This window comes from Sorex araneus, chromosome 1 (genome assembly GCF_027595985.1).
Source record: "Sorex araneus isolate mSorAra2 chromosome 1, mSorAra2.pri, whole genome shotgun sequence".
Classification (NCBI taxonomy): Eukaryota; Metazoa; Chordata; class Mammalia; order Eulipotyphla; family Soricidae; genus Sorex; species Sorex araneus.
In genome coordinates this window covers 213,070,883-213,090,595 of record NC_073302.1, presented here as the reverse complement: position 1 = coordinate 213,090,595, position 19,713 = coordinate 213,070,883, and the positions used below count along the sequence as shown (strand labels likewise).

Below are 19,713 nucleotides of genomic sequence, written 5' to 3'. Positions count from 1 at the left end.
CATCTCGGAAAGACTTATTCCTTAAAACTCTTACATAATAGATGGGATAAGTAAATGTTATCACATTTTATGGCTTGCCCATAAGAACAACACAGGTTAAGTAAAATTGGGTGTTTTTAAACACTGTATGATACTGGCAGAAAAAATTGCTAATGCCATCTAGTTTTTAGTAACAAGTTAATGATACTAGATCTGAAGGCGAGATGAAAATATATGTTCACAGAGTTGATATGTCATAAGCCACAGAATAGGAAGAAACCCCTTGCAGTGGTAAACACAATTCTTAAATCTCAGATTACTGCTAAAAACAATTTTAAAAATAGCAAATCAAGCATTTATAAACATTGCTTTTCTATGAACTCAACATAAGAGGAAAACTTCATTTAACTTTAAAGAAAAAAGCACTGATAATTGGAAAAGCCACTTATAGAGCCTAATACAGAAGTGTTCAATATTTGAGTTGAGCATGTTACAAAAAAAATAGAAAATATTTAAAAGCGAGGATATAAAACTCTGCAATACAGTTAAGTATTCTCAGTATTTGAAGAGAGGGAACTGTTCTTTGATCTTTACATAACAGGATGTCGAGAGATAACCTTAAGTGGAACAATAAATGTGATGTTTGATGTTGGGGAGAAATGAGGAAGGAAGCTGTTTGAACTGTTTTCAGATAACAGATAAGAATGAGGTGGCTGGGCCAAGGAAAGGATATTCACTTCAAGCGTTTAGCTGAATACTTTTTCAATAGAGGTATTCATTCTTGGACATAATCCCACCAATTTGCCTAACATTTCATTTCCAGCACAAGATTCTAATAATCTGTTCCTTTTGAGAACATAGGCAGATCAACAAATTCACAATGAAAAATTTATAAATCATAGCAAATTGATCCTAAAAGGAAAAAAAAATTAAAAAACACTATGAAGAGAATTCCTTTTCAGGAAATAGACCTAGGTAATTCTTAGTATTTTTTCAGCTTAAATTGAGTGATGCTTCGTTTTCCAGAGTCACCATGCCAATGATCAAGTAGATGAGAAGTTTCTGATATTTGTGATTTATGATAGATATGAGATAAGTTCATGAAAAGGAAGGTTATGAGCATATTCTTTTGATGTGCAGGATGTACCAATGAGAATGGCAGGAAATTATATGAAACTCTTTTCTTTTGACAGTTGCACTGGAACATTAACAAACGCAGATGTCTTTTGTCCATCAGAAAAGAAAATATTTGATTTAAGCCACAGGCATTTTTACCACAATATCAAAATGAAATTCAAAAACAATCTAGTGTTTAATGAGTAAGAAAATCAATATTAGAAGTAAGGGGAAAATATTAGAAAGCAACTATTACCCTCAAAAGATATCTGATTTCCTTTCGTTTGAATGAATGGTTTTGTTACAATGAAATCTTTTTACTAAAGTCAGGATTGTTTTACTAACAGGAAATCTCAGTTATTGTACATAATACTGCATTATTCATAAAAGCATTGCTGCCATCTGGTGGTTCTTGGATGTTTAGCACCAGCTTCACCTATTAGATTTCCTTGGGTGATCTGGGGAGATATTCCAACGATTGCTTTCTTTAAAGGGAGAAATATGAACATGAATTCTCTGACTCTTGATGCATTTCATCTAGCGGCAGCCTTTTCTCTGTCCTGTCATGGGCTAAAGGAAATGGAAGAAGCGAGACACATTTGTTTGTCTTTTGTCGTGGACATGAAAGTTTAGTTTTTGTAACAACTTATCTAAAGAGTAATTCTTGACTGTTATTGACTGTTGCATATTCTTGACATTAATTTTCTTAGCCAATAAATATATATTAAGTATTAAGTATAGCATTGTGGATACGCCTCTAAGTGTTAGAGTGTATATTTTGCAAGCACAAGTCCTGGGTTTGAACTTGAATACCACATGATTCTTTGAACACCAATGGAAATAGTCCCCAAGTACCACAGAAATATAGTGAAAATATGACAACATGTATGAAATTTATATTTACATTGTACTGCTTAAATAAGAGTACGTTTGAAATTCCATGATCCATCATTTGAAGTCAAGTATATATATTTAAGTTAAGAGACACTAAGTGTGGTTTGGGAAATATAATTTGCAAAATCAAAAGAGAGAAATGTGTGGGGATTCATAATTCTTGAAATTTCCTCCCTGTCACTCAGTTGTTATACTAAAGACACATGATTGATTATTAATGACTAGAACTTGTAAAATAATCTTCTTTATTCATTTATAAATCAAAAGATAATACTATTTAGCTTGCATTATACAGTATATTATTAATCAAGCTGTTGCGGTCAAAGGAACAGTACAGGGATTAAAGCACTTGCCTTTTATACAGTTGATTTGGTAGATCTTTCAGCATCATATATAGTTCTCCAAGCACCACCAGGAGTGATCTCTGAGCATAGAGCAGGTGTAAGTCCTGAGTACCACTAGGTGTGGCCCCAGTATGTAAATAAAAACAAAAAAATAAGAAAGGGAGAAATTGTTAAATGTAAATTAAACTTTTAAGATTCTAAAAAAATCTCAATTATCAGTGAATTAACATGTACCTAATCAGAAGCAATAAGGTCATCCTTGACATTGAATAACTGCAGAAGAGCTCATTGTATACAAAGAAAATCATAATACTTGATTTGGATGTTTATGTTTTTGAAGATTATAGTAGATAAATATTCAATTTACCCTAGAGAAATTTTAAATACTCTCCTTAGTTATCAGGAATGAATTTAATTATTAATATTGAATTTCTATTATATACATACCTGTATTATATGCCACGTTATAATTTACTCAAAGTCAGAACACAGGGCCAGGGAGATAATATAACAAGTAAAATACTTGTCTTGAGTACAACAGAACTACATTTGATCCTTAATCATATATGGATCTTTAGTACCAGCAGGAGTGATCCCTGAACACTCAGAGAATGTCCTGATAATAGACAGGTGTTAATGTTTCCCCCCACATATTATAACAATAAAAAGTACCATTGCATTAAATTTGGAGAGTAATAATTTGAAATGAATATCTTCCAAAAAAAGCTTGTAAATGTCCATTTTAACAAAGGTTTTGAGTTTTATTTTTAAATTCTTTAATATTTTTACACTCTAGATGCACACTTGATATTATCCTTGTTACAAATTACTTGTGTCAATAAAAATGTTTCCCTCCTCAAATCATGAGAGATTCATGGAAGAATATTGCTCAACTTTTTTTTAAAAATCATTAAAAAAATGATTGTCTTGCTTGTCTATTTAGGAACATGATGTAAAAATGAAATGAAGTATTATAAATAGTGGCTCTATTAATGATTATACTCCTTTTTCTTTTATCTATAACTGAAATAACTGTATAGTTTCAAGTAAATATTTTCTAATTGACTTCAACATAACCTATGCTGATTGCTAATGACTATAATGTTTTAGCTGTGGTCAGAATGTCCCAGATTACAGTCATAAGTTGCTAATGTTTATTTCATTTTCCTTTTGAAATTGTGTACACCTATTTAACACTAAACTCATGTTTAATCAGGAGGAATACTCATACACTGTAATGAATGGTGTCATCGAAAATCCTTTAATATGCCTTTTCTGGGTGTTACAATTTACATGGGGCAATCAATGGTTCATTCGTTTATTGTAAATTTTATCACAGTGACAATTCTCAGTGGAGGAATGATCTACTTAAATTCTTTTAAATAATTGTATAGTCAGTTTCTTTCTGTGTGGGCTACCCCGTTCAAGCAGTTTGAGAATTGTAGGACTTGTCTTGCACTTAGTTTATTTAGGAGGTACATATTGAGAACTATATCAGAAAGCAAATATTGGGAACTAGGAAGTTGAAACAGAGAAGGAAAAAAAAAGGTAACTACATCATTATACTTTCCTCTTCAAATAAATTAGACTATATACCTAACACATTTGGGCTCTAATTTATTTTTCAATTAGCATTGGCATGCCGCACATTCTGAAGTTGATATTTTACCAGTCATCGAAACACTAGCAGAGATCTTAGTGAATCCCTGTTTCTGAATCCTTTCTCCTACTCAGGAGAACCATACGGGAACAACCAGACGTTCCCATTATAATTAGGGACAATCATTCTCATGAGTATAATAACTATTTTATTCACCTGCTGCTCTGCGTCCTGGGCACCCATAGTTACCAAGCAGTTATCATAATGTTAAGTTCAGTGATACTATGATTAATCATTGCTAGACAAAAACTTCTTCTCTACACCAAAAAAATAAAATCCCTTTTGTAATTTTCACAATTTCAAGAATCTATAAACACCAAATGCATAGATGCTGCAAAATGGTTACTAGAGGAGTAACCTTACTTTTCTCTTGGTCTTCTGATACATTTATTCCAACCCTTACGAAAACATGTATCCAATATTGATTCAAAGTAATATGCATCTTGGAATATAGCACTCCCACCAAATATGGCCCTGTTCTTAAGCTGCTAACTTAAGTGGGATTTCAAGATGTCATTCAATTTTTCTATGAGTTTGCTAACTTCTCAATACCTTATCATTTAGTAAGGACTATGGATTCCAGAATCATATGCTCAGTTATTACGTCTTGGGTCTGAAGCCATGTTATGAATGGCACTATGTTGTCAAGAGATACTTTTCAAAACCTCAGAATATTGGAACAGGCAATGCATCCCAGGCTGAAAAGACAAAAATTATATCCAGATCATGTTTCAATCCGTATGAGTCTGAATCACTTTTCCATAAGAAAAAATAGGTCAGCTAATCAATTCATCAGTGGGTACTGGGAGTTCTTTTTAAATGTCTCAGAATCATTCATAAGCAGGATTCAGTTGATCCCATCAATGGTGCCTGCTTTTCCTGCTGGCAAGTAAGGAACAATCCCTAGTGCCAGGAATTACACCTTCCTGTGTAAGAGGGAGATACACTGTTTAGTTTGTCCAGTCTTCCTCATTGCGGCCATGTTTATTATATTTATAGGCCTGTTTTCAAGTGCCAATGAGTAAAGAGATTAAGAAACTTCAGCTTGTTAATTCAATTGAGACACTGGCTTACATTTTGGCAGACTTTAATATGTTAAGCTGAAGAATAAAGATCCTCAGACTTTCCTTACCCCCTTCTGTTTACTGACATATATTAGAGGTATATGTTTCCAGTCTCTCAGACTGTTTCTTCCTGACTCCAGCCAATGAGTAAAACGTTTTTTCCACTTTTCAGAAACTGGTCTGTATCCTTTGATGAGATGACTTTATTCCCTGCTGAAGAAGTAAATCATTTGCTTTTTATAATCCTCTGCCTTAGGAAGATTTCTTCTTATCCTTGCACTAGTCACCAAAGGTGGGCCTATGGTACACTTGCAGTCCATCAAGTTTGCACTTGATAACATATTGAGTTGATACATTCCTGAATCAGTCTTGAGTCTTATAAGACCATAGGAACCTAGTATATCAGAAAATGGCACATGTGAATATAATGGATATGTATAAATACACTTAATCCTTCTGAATATGCTTAGAAAAATTTTGAATATTGCACTTCCATCTGTGATTTATTACCCAATAGTATGATTTTGTGGGTTTTACAATACCCAGCTTATTAGGAGAAATAAAGTGGAATAGTGACTTGATGTCTTATGATCAGGTGCTCAATCTTTAATCTGAAATAAAATTAAGCCAGGAGCTACCTCTCAGTTGGTAAGGGTCTTTGTAGTTGTTTATTCTATTTTAATTTATTTTGTTTTTTTAACTTGATTAAACAAAGCCTTCCTCCAAAACTCTATCAGCGTTTGTTTCAAGGCTCTTAACTAGCGACAAACTCCAAAGCAAACTATTCTCCATCCCCTATTAGATGTTGCTGACGTTGTATTTGGGCCACACCCAGTGATGCTCAGGACTTACTCCTGATTCTTCACTCAGGGATCACTGGGGTGGGGGTGGAAGGGCAGACATCAGTGGACCACATAGAGTTCTGGGGGAACCAGCCTAGGTTGACTGCATGCAGCACAATCCCTGTGCTCACTCGACTCCTTGCAACCCCTCCTGTTTGAATTTTCTGAGTGGTATGACCCAGATAAAATGTGCTTACATCACAGTCTGCATTTGCTGTAGGCTGTTAAAGAAGTCAACTCATTGTGTGAAATATTTCTAGTGTTCTCTTTTCTACTCTCACCTGTTCCTGGAGGTCTCAAGTTTGTGGTTGCAGACAAACCTAAGGTCATGTGTCTTTTCTTTAGCTTGTTTATAGAAATAGCTGCCTAACTAAGTTAGCTTCCAGGAAGGATGCCAGGTTACACAGTACCATACCAGAGTCTTAGAATCACTTTGGGCTTCTACCCAAAGTTTTTGCAACACTAGGTAGAGGCAATATAATTGGCTTGAAAAATTACAAGGAAAAAGTGACAGCAAAGACTCATAGAACAGTATGTTCAGAGTCTTCAAGGTAGTAACTTATTATTTCTTAAAAACCAGAGAATGCTCTACATCTATCTTTTGTTCTGTTTTTCTAATTGTCTGAAACAATTGGATCTAACTTGCCACAGATGATCATTAGACCTTCAACTAATCCAGATTCTAACACAGAAATTAAGCTGAGGGATTAAGTAGATTGAACTACAGTTGGAATAAAATCTAAAGCTTAGTTTAAAAGTTTTGACACTTTAGGAGTTTTTAGAATAAAGAAAAGAATATGATTTCTATGTGGCTGATGGAAAAGTTTGTAAATGACCTAGAAAATCATATTTGCTACTTTCTCATAAAACTTTATTTTTAATTTGTTTTTAAAAGTTGAAAGTGACTTTTCACATTAAAATCATTAGTTAAGAAAAAATATGTCCATATTGAATTTTGTAATTAAATATTTAGATAGTTTTTAATTTTGAAAACTGCACATGTCAAGTGCTCTATTATTCTTGAGATATTTCTTTAGACATTTCAGGTGAGAAAATACTTATCTGTATAAGGTAAATGTTATTCCCAGAACTACTTTCATCAATATAATTTTTAGCTTCTTTTAATTCCCAAATATTAAAATAAGTTTTAATTTATAGATTTCATAGACTGATTTCATAGATTGTTCTTGGCTAGTTTAAATCAAAGATAAAGAAAATATTAGTTATCTAATACAACTAGTCTATCTTGTCACTTGTCACTTGTCACTTGTCATTCTGTTGATCTTCGATTTGCTCCAGTGGGCACCAGTAAAGTCTCCATTTGTCCCTGTCACGTGCTAGTCCAGCCCAATGATATCCGCTTGCTCCAGGCACAGGAAGAGCCTCAAATCGTTCATTCAGGAATTTGATGAAGAAATCTGACCATCTAGTTGGTGGGCGTCCACAAGGTCTGACGTCCCAGGGAATCCAGTCGGTAACAGCTCTAGTCCAGCGGTCGTCTCTGAATTCCATTACATGACCAGCCCGTCTGATTTTTGACTCCTTGGCAAATGTGATAGCGTCCCTGATTCTTGACAGTCGATGGACATCAGAACTCTGGATTCCTTCTCTCACTTGAGTGAGACGTGATACTCCTAGCATAGCTCTTTCGATTCCTCTTTGGGATACCCTAATAGCATTCTCATCCTGTTTGCGTAGGGCCCAGGTCTCTGAGGCCTGGAGCATGGGAGTGGCTGGGTAGTGGATGTAGTGGGGGGTCGAACAGTGAGGTATTTATCTGGCTTGGGTAGGGTGGGGCGTCTGGGTTTGACCCCTCCTTCAGATGCCAGAGATCGGAGGAGGCAGATAGAGGATCTTGTTTCCAGGTCTCTTTGAACCTAGAGTTCAAGGTTGCAAAGTTCTGCTTACCTGGTTTTGCGGGGCTTCACTCGTGCGTGAGGTTTGGCCCAAGTGTCCGGAGAGCGGCCTGGAGCGTGGCGGTAGCTGGGTAGTGGATGTCAGTCTATCTTAGATTACAATTTTACTTGAATACATTAAGTAAGTTATTCTAATCTTTTACTTTCAGTAACTTTGAATTTTAATAACTATTCCTGTGCTAGGTTAACTTCAAGAACAGAAGTTTATGAAAAATAGAAGATAAAATTATTCAGTTGCAAAATGTCTGTTTTAAATTATTTTTATAGTTATTTTAGAAATTGTGTGTTTAGTTATTACTTTTTCACAGTATTAAGAACTCCAGAATCTTTGAAAAAGTCATGTTTCAGAAATTTATAATTTATGTCTAAGAAATTGAATAACACTCAAGTATTTCTCATTTATTCTCATTATGTCCGTTGTTTCACAGTTTATTTTAAATCAATTTCCCACCCCATATAAAATGCTCTTTTCATAACACATATTTCTTTAACTTCTAAATCAAACAAAATTATTTTTCCACTGTAACACAAATCACATAATTGTAAAAAATTCAATAATTGGAGAAATTAGCTAAAATACTCTTCAAGTGCAAGATCTAAGGACGTAATGGATTATATAGCATAAGGACATAATGGATTATATAGCATACTTACTTGCTATTGGTGAATCCTTTTAATTTTATTGGAACCAAAAAAAAAGATCTAGGAAGGTGGTCAGTAGTTAGCATTGCAAATGTTATGTTGTTTTCAGAAAACATACGAATTGAAAATTATGTGTTTTTATGGCAAATTTATGTTCATAACTTATTTTGTTTTCTTAGCATGTGAATTTGTTAAATTTAATTATTAAAGTTTAAATATTTCTGAGGAAAGAATTATTACTTCCATAAGTATAATCTCAGAGACAGAGAGATTTTTAGAGAGATGATTCCATAAATTATTTTCAGTAAGCCTTCCTCTTGTATGAACAAAATAATAATGATAATTTTCCATAAACTTTGCTCAATAGTTATTTTTCCAAATAAGTAATAGATACATAATAAGTTAATAAAAATATTAGTGTAGTAATATGAAAAAACGAATATCATTAGGACTTTGATTTTCTAGATATAGTTCAACACGTATTATTGTCCAACCAGTTAAAATAGATTAAATTATACTTTATCACAGATTGCTTTCATCCAGGTGTACATTGCCTTTACTCTTGATCTGAGGTAATCATAGCCTCTTTCTGGAACAAATATGAACAATTTTATGCTAACTTTTAAAGGCCCCTCTTCAGAAGTAGTAGAAGTCATGCTTGGCCTTAATTTCAGGAAGCTAAAGTATGTCGAAGTCATAACAGAATACAATGGCATAATGTTTTCATATATAAGGCTACAGCAGAGAGAAGCAGCTAATGAGGGGTAATAGAGCCTACCAAAGTCCCTACCCAATAAAATATCCAAATTATCTGATACAATTTTCTCCAAGCTAAAAAGTGCATAATATTTAAATGAGGTAAAACTTTATCAAACTAGTCCAAATTCAACCAGATTTAACATAACTTCTTGCACATTTAAAATTGATAATGACTGAATGACTTCTTTAAAAGAACATGCAGTTCTTTTGAAAACTCTGTGTTTATGGAACTCAAGTTCAAGTTATTCAGTAACATATGACACCCTGCATATCAGTCCATATCTATTTTAAAATTAAATTATTTTAAATGTAAAATCAAAATATAAAATTAAATTAAATTAATGAGGATATAAAAACTTCCATCAAACATTATTTTTGTCCTTTTCTGATGGATAGAATATTTAAGGTAAGGTCAAATGAATCAAGGTTAAAATAAGTTCTTTCTGAGGATGAGAAAAATGAAGTAATGAAGGAAGGAATCCTGCCACCCTTCCCCTTCCCCTTCCTATTTTTTTCTTCTTCCCTCTTGCTTTCCTTTTTCCCCACCTTTCTCTTTCCCCCTCTGCAGTGAACAGGACTTTCTCCTGTTCGGGGGTCATATGTTTTGGCAGTGCTCAGAGGATCATACATGTTGCTATAGATCAAAGGTGTGTTGACAGCATGCAAGGCAGATGGCTTACCTAGTGTACTCTATATATCTGTCCCTCATTTCTTTTTTTAGCATTAAATGAATGTATGTCTGACCTTACCAAATAATTGTTCATTATGGTCATAGATGAGTATATACAATCTTTATAGATAGAAGGACACAATACAGTTATGTGAACAGGGTTTCTGGATTGTTAAGAAATGCTCAGCAAGGAAACTACAATGTAGAGTATTTTTATTACTGAAATATATATTGTGGAGACTACAAATATTTGGTATAAAAACAAATTTTATCAGGTTTTACAATTGCATTGCTTTGAGGTAATACTAAAGAGATAATATTAGATTGGGTAGTTGAAGAAATGTGACTGTTAACATAAATTGTTCAGTAGTAAAAAAGAACACATTTTGCTTGGCAAAAGAAGTCATCTATATCTTCAGAATGAGGAATAAACTTCATTTTTAATGCTCCAAATTTGTTACAGCAAGTAAAAACTACTTTAATTTAGCAAAAGTACCAACTAATGTCAGTGAAAAATGATTGCAATTCAACTCTGTATATGTAGCTATCATGGCAAAGTAATTTTACAGTGTAGTTTTTTTTTTCCCTTTCTTTCCTTTTTTTTTTTTTTTTGCTTTAAAGGCATTAGTTTTAAGTCCTAGTTCTTTAATGTAGAACATATTGGTATAAAACTAACAAACAAAAAGGCCCTCAAACAACAGTCCCTGTAAACCAAATTGCAATTAGCTGCCACTCCTGGGAAATATTCTCGGATATGTTGCTGGCAGTTGAAAAATTTTCACCTTCTGAGGAAAGGCAGAAAAATTCTGTCAAACAATTAAACTGATTGAAATTCCCAAGAATGTTTAAAAAAACGACAAAATGAGACCTGTGTTAGAAAAGAGTGGCAAATGGTTGCGTATATGGCTGTGAATTGGAAAAGAACAAGATTTTTTGTAAAGTGAAAGATTATGTATACTTTGTATAAAACAGTATTGATTAAGCAGATGTTAAACATCTCAGGTAGTAGCTATTAGTTTGGACTTATAGAAAAACAAATTACACATCCTAGAATTAAAAATGCAGTTCACTAAATTACCGCTAAAATATTAATGTTAATGTGAAGTAACTATAAGATGCTAAGAACAAATATTTGGACGTAAAATAATGTGCAATAAATTGGAATTTAAACTAAATTAGGATCAATCCTTTTCATCATGATCACGATCACGAAATCTAGTTGATCGTTGTGTGGCTCGAGCGGTCTCAGTACCCTCTACATTCATCCTATCCCTAAGATCTTAGATCTTAGAAGATCTCAGAAAGTCTCTTGCCCGCATGCCTGGCTGTCTTCCCCAGGGCCCCTTAGAGGGGATGGGTTCCAGCTTCCCTCCCTGCCCTGAGCAGAGCTCCAGGCGGCCAAAGACCTCTGGAACCTAGGCACAGCCATGCTCAAGGCCCCTCTCCAAACGTTCGGACAGGCCTCACGCATGAAGGTACCGGCAGAGGAACCCAGGTCTGAGTAATCCCATCAATGGCCAACATCCGGGGACTTAAAAGCAAGCTTCCAGATATCTTATACCCTACTTTTCCCTCTGGGAGAAACTCTCAAGCTACTGAGAGCTTCCTGCCCACATGCGACAGCCTGGCAAGCTTCCCATGGTGTATTTATATGCCAAAGCCAGTAACCAATTGAATCTCATTCCCCTGACCCTGAAAGAGCCTCCAATGCGGCATTGTTGGGAAGGCCGAGAAGAGAGAGTCTTCTAAGAATTCTTATCATATGGATTAAAAAACTGCATAATGCAAAGAAAAGGAAAACGTTGATGTACTTTGCCATTCCTAGATAAATATATTTCAAAGATCTTTACAATAAAAGGCCAGAGAGATATTTGCCTTCACACAGCTAACCCCAGTTGGATCCCAGACACCTCATATGGTATATCAAGCATCACGTGAGTGATTACTAAGATAAGTGCTCCAGTTACCCCTGAGAACTGCTGGGTATGTCCTATAAATAAAATTGATGAGCAACAGGATAAATAAAAATAAAACAAAATAATGTTAGACCATCTTAGATATATAAATATATATATATATATATTCGCTTGGAAGGCTACAGATTTCTATACTTCTTAAAGCAAGAGAAAATGTGGTTTTGACATGTTTTGTGTTTAATAAAATGACAATTCTCAAGTATATACTCATTCCGTTCATACATTCTAATTTATATAGAAATTAATTTTGGGAAATGATGTCAAGTTTCATGAAATTGTTTGTGATAGTTTCTTGGTTGAAATCTTATTTTCAAATATGTCAAGTTGTACACATTAAATGCCTACAGTATTTTATATGTCAAAAAAGAATTGCCATCTCTTTAAAAATATCTATACTTGAAAGTCCCACACAATTAATATACTCAGTATTATTATTTTAAGAATAAATATAAGCTTCTTAAAATAATATCACTCAAACACTTCCATGAATAAATTTCTAAAGAGAGGGAAGAAGAGATAGTTCAACAGTCTGGTACCTTCTTTGCATGCTGAAGGCCCACGTTCATCCTTGGCAGGGACTTGGTCAGCCCTGCACTACCAGGAGTTGGCCTGAGCACTGCTGGGTATCAGCCAGTTCACTAACTCTCCAAAAGGTCCTTTAAGAGGGAATATATACTCTGAAATTTGGATAAAGTTCAGAAATTTTAAATAATAAAAACAAAAACAAGTAATTTTTCGGTGCAGGAGGTGTTGGGGTCACACCCAGTTGTACTAAGGGCTTATTCCTGGCTACATGCAAAAGGATCCATTCTGGGGCCTATATGCTGTGCCAGGAATTAAAACAGGGTTGACACATACAAATCAACTGCCTTGCCCCCTGTACTATCTCTCTCACCCCCAATTTATTTTACTTTATTTTAGTTTTTTGGGGGGTCATAAACAACAGTGCTCAGGGCTCACTCAGGGCTCTACATCAGAGATCACTCCTGGGGTGGCTCTAGTGACCATACAGGGTTATGGGAACTGAACTCGGGTCAGCAGCATGCAAAGAAGCCCTACCCACTGTAATACTCTTGCCTCCCCCAAGTCTATATTAAAGAAAAATTTGGTTTCATTGAATGTCAGCAGCATCCTATCTATCAAGTAGAAAGCAGCTCCCGAAAATTATTCAGTTGGAATGGTTTTACAGCCAGGAAGCTAGTGGCACAAAGTGAAAGAAGAGAATACAAGAAAGTCAACTCCACAAAGTGTACTCCATTAGGTGCAATAGGCAGGGGGCTGTGGTCCTGAAGACAACCACATTGATGCTGACCAGGATACCCCAGCTGGGTTAACCTTTTGGAGAGTCTGAAGCAACGGTTAAGAATAGGCATTGTTTGGGGCTGGAGCAATAGCACAGCGGGTAGGGCGTTTGCCTTGCACGCGGCCGACCCGGGTTTGATTCCCAGCATCCCATATGGTCCCCTGAGCACCGCCAGGGGTGATTTCTGAGTGCAAATCCAGGATCCATCCCTGAGTATCACTGGGTGTGATCCCTCCCACCCCCCCCCCCCAAAAAAAAAGGCATTGCCTTGATGTCCAGGGATATTCTATTCTGGATCAGTTTCTTTACAAATAAAAAGTAGATAAATATATGTGACAATATGTACTGCTATTCACTCTAAATTTAAAGAAGGGCTTTTTTTTTTCTGACCTTTTTCCTTTTTGGGTCATGCCCGGTGATACTCAGGGGTTACTTCTGGTTCTATACTCAGGGATCATCCATGGTGTTGCCCAGGGAACCACATGGGATGCCGAGGATCTAATCTAGGTTGGCTGTGAGAAAGACAAATGTCCTCCCCACTGTGCTATTGCTTTGGCCCCTCTAAAAATTTTATCTAAACCAAGTTTTCACTCCCGTCTCCATATAAGTTTTCATAACTCCATTTCAACTCAAATACTGACCGAAACTTTGTCTTCCATATTAAAATTGAAGGAAAAAGTGGTATTTCTTGTAAACTTATCTTTAAGTTTTCTAAAAGTTATTACAGAAAGTATTTATTTATATGGATTTTTATGAGTTTTTTTTTTTTAACTCAGTAGAGGCATGACTCTTGAATTGTTTCGAGGAGTGAGTCACTTTAACTCACAGCCTGTGTCTCTTTCTGTGGAGGGTCTCTGGCCATCTTAGAAGCTGGTGGTGACAAAAGTGTGTGATGGGGGATCTTAATAGAGATGCTGGTGCTGGGAAACACCTCCCTTCCTGGACATAAATCTGATGAGCACAAGGTTTTGCAATGAGCATTGCCAGGGCACTATATTCAGGAAGATGACTTAGCAAGGATTTTATTAACATTGATATTTTTTTCTTTCTGTATTATTCTTTTTTAAAGACAGTCCTGTACCTTTACTGATAATCTAAATCGAGGTGACTTTTTGTTTTGTTTTGGGTCTGGGGCATCATTTGGAGGTACTCAAGGACTTATTCCTCACTCTATTTCTAGAGGTGCATGGTGAACTGCATGTGGTGCTATGGATTGAACCTGGGAACCTAGAATTTAAGAATTCCCTCTGAAGTGAAACACCAAATCTGTGTAAATAAATAAAAATACAATAAAATAACTTTTAAAAGAATTTAGGGATCGTTATCAACCCCATAAAAATTGATATCTTCAATTTCTAGTGCTACTGTTTGACATTTTCTGTATTTTATATCAGAGAAAGTATTAATCAAATATGTTTCATACTTATCAATCTAGATTCTTGCTCTTCATAGTTTGTGTGTGTTTATTTAACCCTTTCTATTGAGGTAACAGGTCGTATAATACTGTTCATTATAATTTCCCTGCATACACAATTCCAACAGCACACCTATCTCCAGAGAGACCAGAGTACCAAGGATCCTTCCCAATCCTCTTTCCTTTTAAGTTCAATTACAAAGACAAAATTTGCAGTTCAGTGAGTTTGACCATTTGTTGTTCCCTTACGATGTTTCTTATTATCCCACATATGGGAGTGATTTTTATTTTTAATTTGAACATGGTGACACCTACACACATATGGGTGAATAGAGCAGAACTCCTGAAATTTCATAAAAATTGTAAATCAATGATAAGTTGATATTTCTTTCAGACTGTGTAATTTATTTTTCACATGTATGTAATTTCAAAAATAATATTAAGAGAGTAACTGTGCAAATACATTAAAGTACAGAAATTGACAAATCCTACAAATGTAAAATTTAATGAGAGTAAGGAAAATTTAAAAATTTTATCGGGGAAACCTGAAAAGACTTACAAAAATATCTAAGTGTGTTTCATCCTAAAAAGAAGATATTGTTTACATGAGAAAATACTGTTATATATAATGTTTAATTATCTACTGTAATAATTTTTTTTGTTTGCTTTTTGGGTCACACCCGGCAATGCACAGGGGTCATTCCTGGCTCATGCACTCAGGAATTACCCCTGGCGGTGCTCAGGGGACCATATGGGATGCTGGGATTCGAACCCGGGTTGGCCGTGTGCAAGGCAAACGCCCTACCCGCTGTGCTATCACTCCAGCCCCTCTACTGTAATAATTTTTAAAATGTAATAAAAATCACTATGAGTTATAAACAAACACCGAATCAGACAAAGAACATTCAGTATAGGTGAGACATTGATTTGTTATTCAAAAACTATAAAATACTATAGCAATCAGGGAGTAAAGAAACTTTTCTAAATCTAATAGAGGGCAACCATAAATGCCATATTTCATCAGGAATGCCATATTCAATGTCTGGTGCTTAGGAATCTAATTTCACTTGTCTTTTAGATTCTTTAATGCTTCTTACAAAAGTGATTTTGAAGCAATGAGTTCCTTGAACTGTTGCCTATTTTTGTGGCTCTTTTATTAATAATATTATTATTATCATTATTATTAGGTTTTGGGTCACACCCTGTGATGTTCAGGGCTTACTCCTGTCTCTGAGCTCAGGAACTCCTCTGACAGTGCTCATGGAACTATATAGAATGCTGCAGATTGAACCAGATAGGCTGCTTGCAAGGCAAATGCCCTGACTGTCATATAGCTCCAGCCCAGCCTGAGGCTCCTTTAAATCTGAATGAGTGGCAAAATAGTTGGATAGAATATTCCTGATGAAGTGTTTATTTCATTGAGTTTATAGCCCTCCATTCTCTTCTGACTTTTACAGTCTCATCTGATAAATCTGCTACAAATCTTATGGGCTTTCCTTTATGATATAAGTTATTCTCTGATAATTGCTGCATTCAATAAACTGTCTGAATTTTGTCATTCTGAGTATAGTATATCTTGGAGTTTTCCTCTTTGAATAATGTCTTAGGTGGGATGCTTCTGGCCTTGTGAATCTTGTTGCCTGTATTCCTTGACTTTGGGAAATCCTTATTCAGATTTCTTTATAACTATCTGTTCTTCTCAAGTTTGCCTTCCTGTCTGTAGGGACTCAGATGATTCTATACTGTTCCTCTTGAACTCATTCCATAGTTCTTCGGTACACTGTTCATTTCTTTTCAGACTCCCCATCTCCTCACTAACACCTCTGCTCTGCTTTCTATCCTCTCTCTCTCTCTCTCTCTCTCTCTCTCTCTCTCTCTCTCTCTCTCTCTCTCTCTCTCTCTCTCTCTCTCCAGTTTTTCTCTACCTTGTCCTGGAGCTTCTAAATATTTTTCTCATATGATACTTTTCTGTTGCTCAGACTTTCTGTGGGTTTTACTGTGTTTTTTTGAGGGGCGGGGTGGGGGGATGAGGTGGGGGTGGGGCGGAGGGTGGAAACACACCTGGCGATGCTCAGAGGGCACTCCTGGTCCTGCACTCAGGAATCATTTCTGAGGGTGCTCAGTGAACCATGAGGGATGCTGAAAATCAAACTTGGGTCTACTTTGCTTCCTATGTGGGTCATTGTTTCTTAGCAGTCCTCAAACATCCACCATAACATATGGTGTTAGCTTTAGTGAAAGCGATTTTCTGAGAATTTACAAAGTCAGTTACTACTAACTGAGCCCTTCCATGTTATTGTTTTCACTTATTGAACTTGGTTGACTTCTATCTGTCTTTTCCCACTGGGTTTGCTGTGTTCCTGCTCTTCTGGAAGGGTTGAAAGAGCAAGCAGAGTTTCAGAAGATACGGAATTGGACTTATGGATATTGTGGAGATTAGGTGTGGAAGCTGCCAGGACATAGACTGAAGGGAGGGAAAATCTATTTCTGGTTTCACAAATTCTCCAGAATCTTAGCTAAGAAATTAATCTCACCTTTGATGGTAGGGGATAAAGAGCTTCTGATAGATTTTGTTTTTTTAATTCGGATTTATAGCTCATAGAATTGTGTTCTTGTTTCTGGCACTATGGTTTTAACATTTGACAATGGGAAGAGATAATGTTCATTTATATTTTCTTTATGTCATGTGTTCAGTGCTCTGTCTTCACTTTTATTTGTGTATAATACCCTTGTTGTTGTACCTTCTCAGTAAAATTTATAAGATATAGTATAGGTTAAAGTTATTAATCCTACTTTGTATACATCATCACTTTATTTTTACTTATAAACCTAGCATTATTTTAAAAATATTTTCACTTAAAATGTCAATACGCTCATATGTTGTTGATATCCAGAAGTGAAATTAATTAGGTTGGGATGTTTTGGTTTAGTAAATAAATGATAGATACAAATAAAACAAACTCTAATATATTCTATTACATATTTCTGAGTAAATCAATGGTGTCATTTGGTAATAATTACTAGTAATGACTTTATTTTATAGTATAAAATGATTGCCATAAAGCTAGCCATTCATTAATAATGACATGTAAAAGTGGCACCTATAATTATATGATAAGTTTGCAAATAAAATTTCATTATACATGTCCTTAAGTAGCATATTATATGACATATTTCAAAAAGATTAAACATTTCAAAATGTAGGCCACAATTTTATTTGTAACTATTATAAGATTAGTCATTTTCATTTTATATATTAAGTCATTTCAGTTTTATGTATTTTTTAATCTTTGTTACTTTAAACATTACTTTTTAACTTTTTTAAATGCTTAGGCAGTTCAATATCTTGTTCTTACAAATTGTCTATGTTAATTTTTATCTCTGAATGTGTTGTTAATTTATTTCCTTGTTATTCCAAAAATTCTTAACTGGATCATTGTAGTTCAAAGAATTTTAAGTAATGTTCGTTTGGACTTTTTTCTAGAATTCCAACAATGCTTGTATTGAAATGTTACTAAGAAATTTTTCCTACAAGTGAACTTTTTAGGAATGAAAAGGTTTTTTTCAGTTAAGCACATTCCATTTTATTGTGGTCACTATTTTATCTTTAATTCCAGATATTAAGTAAAATATTCTGTGTCATTATGTTACCTATGACAGCAAAATGAATAATTTACTTCATTAAATTATGGGCTCTTTAAAATAAATTCTATAACACACAACTCTATAGCCTAGATAAAGAAAATGTTCCTCTATATTATCTGCAACTAAGTTATCTAATTCCTGGTTAGTTTCCAAATCCAGAGTTTACGGAGTAAAAAGCTGTCTTTAATAACTGGTTTGTTTCCATACAGAAAAAAAGTCCAAAGTACTATATTAATTTTCATTGTTGCATTAGAGTTAGCTTTTCTCTGGTTTTCTCATCTGTACTTCATTAAGTGACATTCTGTGGTATAATGTTGCAAGTTTGGAAATTCAGACACAGTTCAAGAAATTGATTCTATTTGTTCTTCCTACTCAATAGACCTTTGATCTGAAATGTTCAATGGTGCCTGGCTATTCCAGGCAAGCCACTTCTAAACCATTGTTCGAATTGTAATAGCCTTGTTATCAGGTTGTATGAATTAATTCCATCACATTAGGAGGAGGACGTTATACTTGCACAGCACAGTCTAATAGCTGCTTACTGGTACTGGTCAATTGATTGGGTAACACGACAACATGCCACGTTTCTAATTCAGTTGTTTTGCAAGGTGGTCTTAATTTCAGAATTTCATAATGACAATAATAAATTGCAATTTCCCCAGGACACCTTGCCTAACTGGCTTTGAGAATCGAAGAATGTCTAACTGAAAAATGTCACAATGAAGCAAGTCACCACTCTTGGTAAAATTCCTGAATTGAGATGAAACACAGAAGAAATTCTTCTGCACAATAGAATAGCCACCCACAAACAAAAGCAGAAACCACCCACACATTGAAAGGCTGAATCTCTGGAGAGAAGGATGGAAAACTTAGGAAAACTATCAAAGTTTAGGCAGCTACTTTTAAATCTTAGACAGCAACTGCTGACTTCAACTTTTAGAGTAAAGAGGACATTCTACGAGCCTCTTCTCTAGGCTGATCACATCATTAATGAACTGTTGATTCTGTTAGCAAGGGGATGGAACATGTTATTTCAATGACTATATCACATTTTACAATGATATTGATGTAGTGATATTGACAATGGTGAGTTATATTTAAACAATTATCTTTTTAGTGTTTTTGTTTGGGGGGCCACACCTGGTGATCTTCAGGGGTTATTTACTCCTGGCTCCGCACTCAGAAATTACTCCTGGCAATAGTCAGGGCACTGAACCTTGGTCAGCTGTGTGCAAAGCAAATGCCCTACATATGGAATCATTGTTCCAGACACAAAATAACTCCTTCGAAAGCAGTAATATGGTAGCTGTTCAAATTTACACAATGTATGAAAACAAAACAGTTATTAAAGACAGCTTTTTACTCCTTAAACTCTGGATAGCACAGCAGGTAGGGTATTTTCCTTGCACGCAGTCGACCCGAGTCCAATTCCTCCATCCCTCTCAGAGAGCCTGGCAAGCGAGAGAGAGTATCCCGCCCTCAGGGCAGA

General features: G+C 35.1%; 1 protein-coding gene across 1 annotated transcript in view; it reads left to right on the top strand.

Annotated features, from left to right (window-relative positions):
• The window catches only part of ARHGAP15 (Rho GTPase activating protein 15), a 696,849-nt gene that overhangs the window by 125,413 nt on the left and 551,723 nt on the right, over positions 1-19,713 (top strand). The window lies entirely within an intron of this gene.